At 51.0% G+C, this 12,982-nt stretch overlaps 1 protein-coding gene across 8 annotated transcripts in view; it reads right to left on the bottom strand.

Annotated features, from left to right (window-relative positions):
- The window catches only part of NTM (neurotrimin), a 907,778-nt gene that overhangs the window by 621,641 nt on the left and 273,155 nt on the right, over positions 1–12,982 (bottom strand). For 3 of the 8 annotated variants that reach the window (XM_014741317.3, XM_070272996.1, XM_070272998.1), the window contains exon 1: positions 9,459–10,374. The exons of the other annotated variants lie outside the window; for them this stretch is intronic. The gene's annotated coding sequence lies outside the window, so the exon portion shown is untranslated. Of the gene's footprint in view, positions 1–9,458; positions 10,375–12,982 lie in introns of those variants that run through there. 8 annotated transcript variants of the gene reach the window in all.

Raw genomic sequence — 12,982 nt, 5'->3', positions numbered from 1 at the left:
AGTCACGCCTGCCCCTCTAAGCTCCCCGCTCGCTCAGAGAGTCCTTTCCTTACATCCAACATGGCACCAAGGTTGGGAAGCTCCGGAGGAGCCTGGGAGCCATCAGTCCCATGACAACGGGGAATCCAGAGGCTCTCACTGAGAGGACCTTCCTCTGAGATGTCCAGCCACCTGCTCTGAAGCTTTCTTCTGGCAACCCCCGAAAGTATGAACACCATCTGCTGCCTTGAGGATTGGTCCATCTGTCCTAAGAGCTCGGCCACGCCCCTTTCACAGTAGTAATAATATCATTTGTTGATTGACATTCCACAGGCCCAAGTGTAGGTTTGCTGCTAACCTTTGGACGAAGTAAAGCTCTGACACGTGTGGAGTATACTTCCGAACTACAACAGAGAGCTACTGCTAAACCCATCCTGCCACACAAAATTATGTTCCTCTGAGCCCCTTGCACCTCTCACCATTGCACCTCTCTCTGGTCTTTGCTCCAGCAGTGGTCTGGCATGCACATAGTCAGACTTCTTTTGGAGCCTATTTTGTTGCTTCCTTATCTCCCGGGAGGGAGGTGACCCATGGGGGCTTGAGGGCAGGGTCATCTCATCTCCTTTTGCACCCCACATAGTACCCAGGACACAGACCCATCTGTTGCAGCGTCTCGAGCAATACACACATTCCCTGTCCCTTTCCTGTCTTACTTCAGGGGAGCAAAGGCGGGGGATGATGTCTGGGAGCTACTGAGGCCCAGGGAGCGATGCTCGGCTAGTGGAGTCATCAGCATTTCCTTTTGATTAGGAAGAAAATGTGCAGAACTTCTAGTTGAGTTTAGTAGGAAGGAAGAGAAGCTGTACTTTGAGAGGGAAAGTTCAGTTATAATGAGGAATAAGATCTGTGTAGATGAGTGTGGGAGTTGTTTACACCAGTAGAATTTCTAGAAAGTTCTATGGGCCTGTGTTTCTGCATGTGCATGTGTGTGTGTGTGTGTGTATAAGAGACAGAGAAAGTCGGGGAAGCTGGTGTTGCATATCTGTGATATTTATGTGCCTATTTAAGCATATTCCTTTCCACAGGACAGCCCTGGCTGGCAGATAAAATGCAGAGTGAGCTCTGAGCACAGACACCTTCCACACAGACAGCACAGGTGCTGGTTGGCCCCTCTCTTGGGCTGCCAGGAGCCAGGAGGGATTCAAGACCAAAAGAAGAGTTGAGTGAACAGCCAGAGAGAACATTTCTGGTGTGAGAGATAGTCAACTTCAGATGCAGCCATCAGACCTGGATGAACCCAGATAACTTCCTTGGTAGATACTGAGAGCAGGTTGAGCAGGGTGCACTTGCAGTGGAGCGAGAAGGAAAGACTGAATCTCCTGAGTCAGGGCACCAAGAGGAGGAGTGGCTGGCCTCCTCCCTCCTCCAGCCTGGCAGTGTTAAGGGCCTGCAGGATCCTCAGTCTCCACCAGGGGGCACAGGCTGAGCACCACAGGCAAAGAAGAGGGTGTCAGTGCTTCCTAATTCTACAGTTTGTTCACATGACGTGGAGTCTGGGCAAGGGAGGATGGGCCATAGCCCATCTCAGCCTGCTGGGGCTCCCAGCCACTGAGGAGTCAGGAGAGCCCAGAGGGGAAGGAACTTCTGAGCCGGTCCTCCCTGGTACTTGCAGAATAATCCCAGAGGCAGGGCTCGAAGTGCCTTCAACGGCATAGCTATTTTATGTGCACAGATTCTGGATGAGTCCTCACAGGTACTATCCCATTTTCCAGGTGAGAAACCTGAGGCTGCTCAGGTAGATAGCATGCCAACAGTAACACACCCTTCCCGTAGCAGCTGACAGAAGAGGGATTTGAAATCAGGAACCTGGTGAAGCAATGCAGAATTTTTAACCCAGTGTCCCTCACGGCCTGGGAGATATCTCAGCCATGATCCAGCCACAGCCCCTGGAGGCCAGGGAAGAGGTGCCAATGGTGCAGAGGTTTTGCCTCCAGCCCTGTGGTCTGGACCCTGGATGTGGTATTTCCAGAGATATCACCTGAGAATGGAAAGATGGGCCAGCTCAACCTACTTAATTTTCATTTACCTCCATTCTCTAGCTATAGTGTTCAAGAAGGGAAAATACACAAACACTCACGCGCACACACACACACAAACACACACACACAAATTCATGCCACTAAGTATTCCCTTTTCCCTCCAACAGCACATCTGGTATCTGCTCTGCTTCACTTGAGTGAAATCTGAAACACCAATTCCATGAGCAGGGACGCCTGGAGAAGTGAGGCAAGGTGGTATGGAGCCGAGGCAGCGGTGCAAACACCAGAGAAGGACGCCATTGCCGGACAGCATCGCCCCCCCCCACCCCCCCCTCGCGCCCCAGGAGGGATTCACTGAAGCTCGATAAAGTCTGCCGCTGAAAATTGCTATAAAATATAGGTCCTTCTCAAGCGGCTTCACCCAGAGACGCCTAAACCAGTAGTTTCACCTTGCCATGACTTTATTAAAAGAAAGAAAGGAGATATTCAAAAACCATCACTAGCCTTTTCCATTTCAGCTCCCACATCCCCCGTTTCTCCTGTTCTGTTACACAGTAGCTCTCACAGGTTCGCCTGTATCAGGATAACTTGAGGGGCTGGGCATAGATTTCACAGATTTCTGGGTCTCACCTCAGTTTTGAAGCCAGTATATCTGTGCTTGGGATCAAGGCTTCCACTTCTAAGAAGTTTCAGGTGACATTGATACTGTAACATTTTTACAACATTTCTTACTGGCTTATTATGGAAACTAATTGCCCCAGAAGCTGTCAGAGGAAATGGCAGAAATTGGACACAAATAGCAAAAGGACTAGCATACTCAGAGGTACGGCATCATCTCTTGGATGACTAAACACCAATACTCCTATGTCCATGCCCATGGCAGGCATTATTAATCGATCATGGGCTTCTTTCTTGTTGAGCCCAGACTTGACTTCAGAATCCTTCTCAATTTACTAATCCAGAAAGCCACTAAAACTGATTGCAATTGGCAGGCAAGACAAAAACTCTTTGCTATATTTGATCTAGACTTTGGACTACACTATTGCAGGCACCATCCCTGTTGCTCATTCCTTCTCTGGTGCACGAAATGTTTCCTTCTGACTTTGAGCAGGAGGGGACATCTGGACCCAAGAACAAAAAGGAGATGGAGGAAGAGCCCCCGGCAGATTGAGGAACCCGAAGGAAGTGGGGCAACTTTCGTTTGTGGACAGATCATGCAGTCACCAGCTGTGCGTTGTACGTGTCCAGGCACACATGGAGAGGGAAGACAAGGAGAGTGGCTCTTCTCCTCAAGCACTTTCTCCAAAAGTGGAATATTTCCCATTTCAAAAGCAATTATGTAACATGATAGGTGCGATAACCATCACAGAAGGTGTCAGAGGAAGCTGTGTGCCTGCCAAAGAGAAAGCACTGGGAAGGGTGGTCCCAGGGGCTCTGGGAATGCTCTCTCTCCAAGTGCCCGTGGTGCGGGACAGGCTGTGGGAAGCAGCCCCGAGCTTCAGCTTTGTGGGGAGGGTCAGAGGTCAGAGACGAAAGGTGAGTAATGGAAGGCAGACAGAGCTAATGACAACCTTTCCCTCAAACTGGAAAACAAACAGTTAATTGAAAGTCTCTTGACAAAGAAAGAGAGAAAGAAAAGAGAGCAATGAAGAACTCAGCACAAGAGGGTCTGAAGAACTGTGGTATGAAGGGGCATCTGGACAGTTAGATGTCTAACCCAGCTCCCCAGCCAGCCTTCCCACACACACGGCTCCAGGACGGGGTAGGCAGGAGACTGGGGATGGGCATCCGTTTCACATTGCTTCTTGTTTCTGTGCCATGCCCAGACAAGACTCAGGAGACCTTGCCCACATACCCAAACTGCCTCCCTGGCTTCCAGTTGAGCTGGTGCAGAAAATAGGGGGAAGCAGAATTCCGAGTGATGGGCGCTATTCCCAAGTGGGCAAAGCCACTTAAAGGTGTGCACAGCCTGAGGGCACAGTCTCCTGGCCAACTGCAAAGCCTGATATTTCCAAGTTTAACATCCAATGTCAGTTCCATAAACCCTGATGGCATATGCATCGACCCTGTTGAAACCAGCATGACTGCCTAGAGTGTGAGCTGCAGAGAGATGTCCAGGAGAGCAGTCTTGGCATGACCCAGGGCACCTGAGTTTACTGCCTCCCCAAATCCTGGTCTGGCCCCCAGGCAGGGGAAGGGAGAGAGGCTGCTTGTTACCAAGGGCCCCGGGAAGCTGCAGAGCTCCAGGAACTCCTTGAAGAGTCCTCCAGACTCACACCACTTCACAGAGTCAATAAGTAAATGAAACGGAGGTCGTCAGATGCTGCTTGGAACCAGAGCTTATTAGCATGCATCTGCATATCAATGAAAAAATAAGGTCCTGCCTAAAGAGAGTTGATCTACAGATTTAAATAAACTCTGTTACTTTAGAGTTGGGCCTGCTGACAAGCTTTATGTCACGTGACTCTGTGTCACTGAGCCACCAAGGAAGGATTGGGAAGAGTTTCGAGAACAGTCATCACACACACAGACACACACGCACACACAGCAATGCCTCTGCGGGAGGTGTTACAAGTTAGCTTCTTGATTCTGCCGTTTTCTGACTGTGTGACTGTGACGTTGAGTGAAGAACATAATCTCTCTGAAACTCCGCATTTTAACATAGAAGTCATAAGACCTTTCAGAGTTATTATGAGCATTTTGGCTTCTCTTGGCAATGCCCTTGACCTTCAGTAGATGCTCAATGCGCCATGGCCATGACTAGTGCTGGAGCCCCTGGTAGTGGAGAGAAGGCGCCACGGGGCACCCTGAGAAGGGCCCTGAGCGCCACGTCCAGCTGCACGCCCAGCAAGCCCGCCCCGTCAGCTCCGCTTCTGCTTCTCTCCATTGCGTCTTACAGACCTTTCCAGCTCACTCTGCTATTCTGGCTTCAGGCTGCCTCGCTGGCGTATTAATAATAAATTATAATATGATGCAGTGGTGCAGCACTTTGCTCTAGTTTACTAAGCACTTTTACCTACAATATGCCACTTAATTCTCATTACTGTCGTGGGAGGACCTCACTTTAGAAAGGAGGAAACCGAGGTTAACAGGAGGCGGTGACTTGCGCAAACTCAAATGGCAGAGCAGAACTCAAACTTCAGGCACCCTCCCCAGCGCCTGCCGCCTCCAAGGTAAGTCATCCAGCCGGCAGGCCGGGCTCCAGGGCCTGTGCCCCCAGTTCACAGATTCCCTTCCAGTCGCTAACTCTTACTAGATGTTATGTGCCAGACGTGGGACTATCTGCAGGTGATTTGAGCAACATTTGAACTGCACCCAGCACTCCCGAACAGTCTGTGTCATCTTCACAAATGTCAGTGTCGGGAAGACAAAGGCTGCAGCACCACGGCCGATGGCAGGCATCTAAAGAGGCGTGTCCAGTGAGAGTGGCTGAGCAGACTGCGCCCGTGGCCGGAAATGTGGTCAAGGACGTTATTTGTAGAACTGAGGAAGCTTGAAGACAGACCACGTATAAAAGAACAGCATCCTATTTGTGTCAAATTTCCTGAACTGATCATTGCTGTGGTTATACAAGAGAATGCCTTGTTCTTCGAAGATGCATGGCCAATATGAGTGAAAGCTGTTCAATATGCTTTTCTTGTTACTTTTTTCAAGATTTGAAATTTTTCAAAAAAAAAAAAAGTGCACCAGGCAGACTTCTTGAGCAAATCTCTCTCTCTGATAACCAATGTGGTACCTAAAGGCCCATCTTAAAAATTTAATTATAGAAGTCCAGAAAATGTGCAATTGTAAAGGTCATCTGATTAAATCTATCTTCTGTTTGCCCCTCCCTCTGTATGTGTGACCATGTGCTTATGTATGCACGTACGAGCACGTGCATGGGTGTTCACACACACACACACACGCACACGCACAACCCTCCTGTGCCAGAAAATTCCAGTGCAGCCCTTTCCTTCTTCGGGCACCTCAGACCTTTAAATTTATTTTATACTAGATTGATTGTTCCCAATCAATGTGAGCTTATTCTAAGGTTTTGGTTTCGCTTTACGTGATCCTATAGAAAACATCTCACTCCTTTCCCACCACACCGCACGGAAATATTTGAAAACGGTTATCTGCTCTCAGAGACTCCTCTCTTTCAGTTCCTCTTCCACAGGTTCATATATTTGAGAGTCAAGGTGGACTTTGAGTCCTCTCACAGTCTCCCGTCAAAACTCAGATTCTCCAGAAGAGAAAGACAAGATTTCAAGTCCAAGGTTCCTTTGTGTCAGAATTTGGCTAAGCGTCGTTCCTCTCAGACAAGGGCACACAAACCAGCTTGGTTAAGTTTTGAAGAGTCAGACCAATGACCAGGTTTCTCTGCTTGAGCTGCCTGCCCGCCCTGCACTGAATACTTTCACATTTAATAAGAGGCCCTCGTATATTGCAGTTGGGCCCCAGATTCCTTGCAATCCAAGCAGATGCCTGAGCTTTCCCTCTGCTCCAAGGGCAGGGCCAGTGTCTCCTAGGGTGCTCAGACTGAAAACACACTGCCCCGGATTTTGAGTCACCTTCACACGAGAAGACACACAGAGCCTCAGTCAATGTGCTGGCCAGATGACCTTCTGGAGAACCAGGGCCCAGACAGAATGTCAGCAGGGCCAGGGCTGTGGGTGGCTGTGGGTGGTTATGGGGGGCTGTGGGTGGCTGTGGGGGCTGTGGGGTGCTGTAGGTGGCTGTGGGGGTGTGGGTGGCTGTGGGGGCTGTGGGTGTCTGTGGGGGGTGCTGTGGGTGGCTGTGGGTGGCTGTGAGTGGCTGTGGGGGCTGTGGGTGGCTGTGGGGGCTGTGGGTGGCTGTGGGGGGTGCTGTGGGTGGCTGTGGGTGGCTGTGGGTGACTGTGGGGGCTGTGGGTGTCTGTGGGTGGGTGTGGTGGCTGTGGGGTTCTGTGGGGGCTGTGGGTGGGTGTGGGGGCTGTGGGTGGCTGTGGGGGCTGTGGGTGGCTGTGGGGGCTGTGGGTGGGTATGGGGGCTGTGGGTGGGTGTGGGGGCTGTGGGGGCTGTGGGTAGCTGTGGGGGCTGTGGGGGCTGTGGGCGGCTGTGGGGGCTGTGGGGGCTGTGGGTGGCTGTGGGGGCTATGGGGGCTGTGGGCGGCTGTGGGCAGCGGGTCCCATGAGAGAAGCACAGGCGTGGGCGCCAGAGCCCTGTGTGAGCCTGGTCTCCTCCAGGAGCTGGTAGCTGTGAGCAACTGAAGAAGCCGCTCTGCCTCCCTGAGCCTCAGTGTCTCCATCTGGTAGAATAAGATACCACTGTCTCCCCTCTAGAGCTGTAGCAAAAACAGAAGAAATCAGTGCAAAGCTCAGCCGCCCTGAGTAGGCACTCAGTGAGGACTAATTATTTATTAATGTGGCCACCATTCCAGAAAAGTTATAATGATACATTTGGCAAAGGTCTACTCTGTGTTTTAGGCTATGTAAGAAACAAATTAATTATAATAATAACAGCAGTGAAATCACATCATAGTCAGTAATAAAAATTTTAAAATGTGTTGGGAAAACAACCCATGATATATTGGGCTAGAGCCAAGACAACCAGGCGACAAACTGTGGCCAACAGATGAGCCGCTCTGCTGTTTCATACGCTTAATGAAACAGTCAGCTTCCTGAAATTGCTCCCTTGCTAAACAGACTTCCCAAGGGCTTCACCAGAAAGATCAATGACTCTATGCATCTTATCCAAGAGCCGCAGAACATATGACACTGGGGTACCGGGAAGTCCATCCAAGACCAGGAGGCGGGGTGGGTGAGGGTCAAAGTCTGCTCACATGGGTTAAACATTTAACAGAAAACAGACTCTTGCTATGAGGGGTTAATGCAGAAAATGGTACTCTTTTGGACACATGTGGCACACTGGGGAGCTTTCTTTTCTAGCAGCAAGTGAGTGAACTGTGTTAAGAGTCAGATGAAAGGGAAAATTTAAGACGAAATATCACTAACTGTGAGCTCCACGTTTTGGTCCACAATTCAGAGCTCAGGGAGTCACGCGCTCATGAGCCTCCTGTGGGTGCAGACCTGGGAGCTGGAGTGAGTCTAGGTGCCTGATAATCTACCTCCCCAGGGGAAGGATTTCTCTCTCATCAGTGTGGGAGAGGCAGCGATGTAAGTAACCAGACAGGGAAGTCAGGCTTGGTAATAACAATAGGGATATTCTTCTAACAGGGAATGGGAACAATAGGGCTGGTTCTGTTACACTGAGCCTACACGAGATTCATCGGAGCTAGAGAAAGGCTATAATAGTAGCACTTTAAATGCAAGGAAGCAACCCCATACTAAGAGTTCCCCCACCAGACTAATATCAGTGATCGCCAGCTCTCTGGTGCTTCAGCATTCCTCAAGGGCTGCTGAGACTTGACAGACTATCCCAGCTGGAAAGAACCGGAAGCATCGTCCATTTCAAGTTTATCATTTTGCAGGTGATGAGACTGAGACCCACAGAGGATCTGGAGGTGATAAGCTGCAGATAAAGACCAAACCAAGCTCTTGGATTGAATTGTATTCCTACTATACCTACCTCTTCTCTTCTAGAATTCCAGCCAGCCCTAGGAGTCACAAAAATGTCGTGAGTAGAGAAGGGAGACCTTTAGGAGCTGCTTTTCAGTTCGCTCTGAGGCACTTTCTGGTTGCGCTTCAGGCAGTGTCCAAACGCTTCTGCCACAGCCTGCTTCTCTGGGAAACAGAACACAGGATGTGGCACTATTTCTAATGGCCGCGAGAGGGCGCCAGCACCCCGTGCTAGGACACTCTTCAGTCTACCTGATCGCCCGTACAGCGTGTGTATATTTATTTTCAATGAGGTCAGGAGTATCAAGGTTGTAAAATAACATATTTTCACTTGTTTTCTTCCTACATCTCAGACATAGCTTTTCTGAAGTCAATTATCTCCCTGAGACGCCGTTCTCCCCACCTCCTTCCTCTTGCGCTGCCTTTCAACACATCAGAGTCTGACACCAACAGACTGAGAAATGAAGAGCGGGTGGCAAGCACGCAACTTTTTCCCTGACTGGAGATGTGAAATCCCTGTTGCCTGTTCTGGCACTTTGTTTTTAAAGGCAGTGTGCAAACGTAAGGCCTGTGTTCTCCAGTCCCAAAGAGGAAAGCCCGGAGGGTGCAGGGCCGGGATGCCGTCCAGGGGAGGTTTGAGGCTCGGCTGGGAACCCGGGCATCGGACCGCCTCTCCAGCGCCACTCCTGGCGGAGGATGGAGGAGCATGGAGAGATCCCGAAAGAGGAGAAAACTGGGGCAGTGAGGAGACACCCAAACTGTAGGGTGTCATTAGCTGGGTGCCATGTTTAAATGGAGGCCCTGCCCAGAGGCGGGTGACAAGGATGGTGAGGGGATAGGAATAAAGGACGCACATGTTCACACTCAAACACTCACACAACGGGAAAACAATTTGCAGCTCTTACAAAGTGCAGATCTGGAGCCTGGCAGAAGCATCAGAGTTGCATCTGGTCTAAAGGGCCACACACTCCTTCCGAGCCTGCCCAATTGCCCTGCTCAGAGAAGGCCACTGGCCTCGCTGCGTCCTGTAAGGCAGGCTTCTTCACAGGTCAGTAGAGATCCGATGGGTCAACTGCAAGCCCCACCCGCTCAGTGAGGAACCCTCAGCGGCCCTGAGTGAGGGCTGCCCCAGAGTTCACCAGCAGCGCAGCTGGTGGGCAGCCAGGAAGGGCAGTGGAGCTGCCTTCTGGTCTCACTGCTGCCTCACAGTCACCATCAGAAACGTGGGTTTCCAATCCTCTGGCCCTTCCCAGCCAGGAGCACCAAAACCTAAGTAAGATCGTGTCCCTTTCCTATAAGTACCGGTAGTCCACTGGGAAAGAAAAATAAATATCTCCACTGCCTTCTCGTTAATGCCATCATAGTGCAATGGGAACAAAGATGGGGGGCTTCAGCAGGGTCTTGAAGGATGAATGGGAAGTAGCCAGTCCGAAGAGAAGGAACAGAAATTCCAGGAATCCAGAACAGCCTGAGCAAAGACATGTCCCAGCGAGGGTCCGTGGTACCTGGCAGGGGTGGGGGACGCAAGCCGTCTGGATGGCCGGTGCATCTAGTGTAGTTTCCTCAGGGTTGCAAAGCTGCATGGACCGCAGCCCGAAGTTGGCGCACATTTGTCTCGTTAAGTATTCCCAGGGTTTAAAATAAGCTTTGAATGCTTTCAGATGAGGTGGATTTGGTCCAGTCTGCCGCCATCCGCCATCCTTCTCATCCAGGCGGGCTCTGCTCATTCACTTGCCCTGCCTGGATCCTGAAGGCATTTGGGACAGCCTGCCCTGTTGTAAGTCCTCCTAAACGGAGGGCACATGAAGCACCCTCTTTTATACAACGCTCTTGGGGCCTCTGATAGAGAGGGAGGGAGCGGGACGCCTGTGCCAGCAATGCTCAGACGTGGTCCTCCTGCCTCTGCCAGGAAGGCTCATCATCCAGGACCCATGGGGTCAGAAAGCCTAGTCCACTCCAAAAACAGACCATTTGTTTAGAAACAGGGATTGGGGCACACTGAGAGGAGCGCAGAAGTGCTCACAGCCCGCCTCTCACCATCTGCTGCCCAGTGGAGGCACTGGCAGGGGCAGCCAAGAGCCGGCCTGGCTCTCCGAGACTGAGGGGGGAGGCCTCTGCTCCTGAGCTGGGTAACTGCTGCTGTCAAAGACACCATATTCTGGAGACCACAACCTTGACTTGACCTTCAAAGGGGCCTCAGATCCCAAACCAAGAAGTATCACTGCCTCAACCAGGCTCCCAGGCCCTCATTCTGGAGCGAGCTCAGAAGACACAGTTCTCTTTGCCATTTTTGATGTCATTCATTTGATTAACCCATGTTGATTGGCACTTTGTCACCCTCTGGTGACCTGCAGATTTACACCAGGCCTTAACTTCTTACACGTCTGACTCTGACAGTTCTCACAGGGCTCCAAGCCATTTGCCAGCTCTGCCCAGTCCAGCATGGGTTCCAGAGGAGGCTGAGGGTCCTGCTGGGGCCCACCGCACCACAGACCCAGAGTTAACCTTGATTCAACCGCATTCTCTGCAAAGCCCAGAGCTAATAAGGCAAGTGTAAGCAGGAGCTGCGAATTAATCCCCTTGAATATGCAGGTAATCTAGATGGAAGGAGACAGGTGCCGCTGGCCCTCCATAAATAAATTGTGCATGAGGGGGTGGGGGTGTGGGTGAGGCTGGAAGCCAGATAGAGCCCCAGGGAGCAGAGGGGGTGGAACCGGCCTTGCAGGCTGATTATGCTTCTGCCCGAGGGGGACAGAAATGGCTGCGCCTTGACAGCCATAAAGTTGCTGAGTGTAGAGCTTACCTAGAAAGGCAAGAAGCCAAGAGCCACCTACAAATTCCTGAGCTAAGCCTTCTCTGGAGGAATTCATGGCCCTTCTGTATAGAAAGAGACAAGAGGAAGAGGAAGGGTGAGCAGAGGGTGATGGGGCAAAGAGGATGGAGGATGGGAGCGAGAGGCACAGACAAGGATGGAGAGCGACATGTCAGAGGAGGGAGAAGGGGAGGAAGCCTGAGAAGGGAGAGCTGAGGGACGAGGCTGAGGCACTGGCATCCCTGGGGCCTCCTGGGCCCTGGGCTCTTAGTGTCCAGCTAGCCTACACTCACACAGCCCCACAGGGAGGAACAGAGGCAGGAAGTGCCATCTCCAAAGAGAGGTTCTCCCACTCCCATAACTACGTGACCTGGGCTTAATTCAGCGACATCGAACGACCTGCCACATCCTCAGTGGCTCAGGGACACAACATCCCTATGCCTCGCCTGGAAAAGCAAAACGTGGAGTGAGGGGGCAGGACGAGCATTCTTCTGAGAATACTTAAGAAGAGGGGTCCGTGCACCCTGGACAGCCTATGTCGGAGCAACGAAACGTCACTGACCCTGCAGCTCCATCCATGTTGGCCCAAATAGCAGGATTTCCTTCTTTTTTAAGGCTAAATAATATTCCACTGTATGTATAGACTGCATTTTCTTTATCCATTCATCCATCCTTGGACACTTTGGTTACTTCTGTGTCTTGGCTATTGAGAATAGTGCTGCAGTGTACATCATGCTAACCGAAATAAGCCAGACAGACACAGAAAGACAAATTCTGCATGACCTCACTCACATGTGGAATCTAAAACAGTCGAACTCCTAGAAGCAGAAAGCAGAATGGTGGAGGGGGGCGAGGTTGGTCAAAGGGGACACAGTTTCAGTGATGCTAGAGGAATAAGTTTGGGAGAGCTAACACACACCGTGGTGACTACAGTTAACATTACTGTTTCGTGTCCTTGCAATTTGCTAAGAGGTAGGTCTTAAGTGTTCGCATCACACGCAAAAAGGAAAGTGGTAACTCTATGAGCTGATGGATACGTTAATTAGCTTGATTGTTGAGACCATTTCACAATGTATTCAATATCACCACATTGTACACCTTAAATGAGTACCATTTTTATTTGTCAATTATACCTCAGTAAAGCTTAAGAGCAATGGTGGGCGGGGTGCAGAGCTGTCGGTGGTCCTTTCTCAAGCCCCTCCCTGTCCTGCCCCCCTGGGCTCCGTTTCCTGACAGCCTCGCGCAGCCCCTTGGGGAGTCTCCATTCCAGGTGGCAGAGAAGGGGCTCACAGAGATGCTACGGAAGCCTGGCTGGGCCCTGTCCCCAGCCACCTTCCCAGAGCACTCCCCAAGTGGGAGAGAAACGCACCGCCACGGAATAACCGACGCAGGCGTTTGTTCTTCAGCCAAAAAAACACATAAAAGAAGAAGAAAAAAAAAAGATTTTGACGGCAAGTTTTTCTTTTCTTTTTCCCATTTGCATCATTTTGCTTAAAACCCAAGAGCCCAGTTTTTGCCCAAAAGGAAGAGGCTGGAGTCGGGCCTGGAGGAGCAGTTTTGGGTGCCTTCCGTCTCTCAGAGTGATTCAACCCAATGTGATCACTTAATAGGGAACTC

Source organism: Equus caballus, chromosome 7, assembly GCF_041296265.1.
Source record: "Equus caballus isolate H_3958 breed thoroughbred chromosome 7, TB-T2T, whole genome shotgun sequence".
NCBI lineage: Eukaryota > Metazoa > Chordata > Mammalia > Perissodactyla > Equidae > Equus > Equus caballus.
The sequence above is the reverse complement of the archived record's forward strand: the minus strand, read 5'-3'. Positions and strand labels throughout refer to the sequence as shown.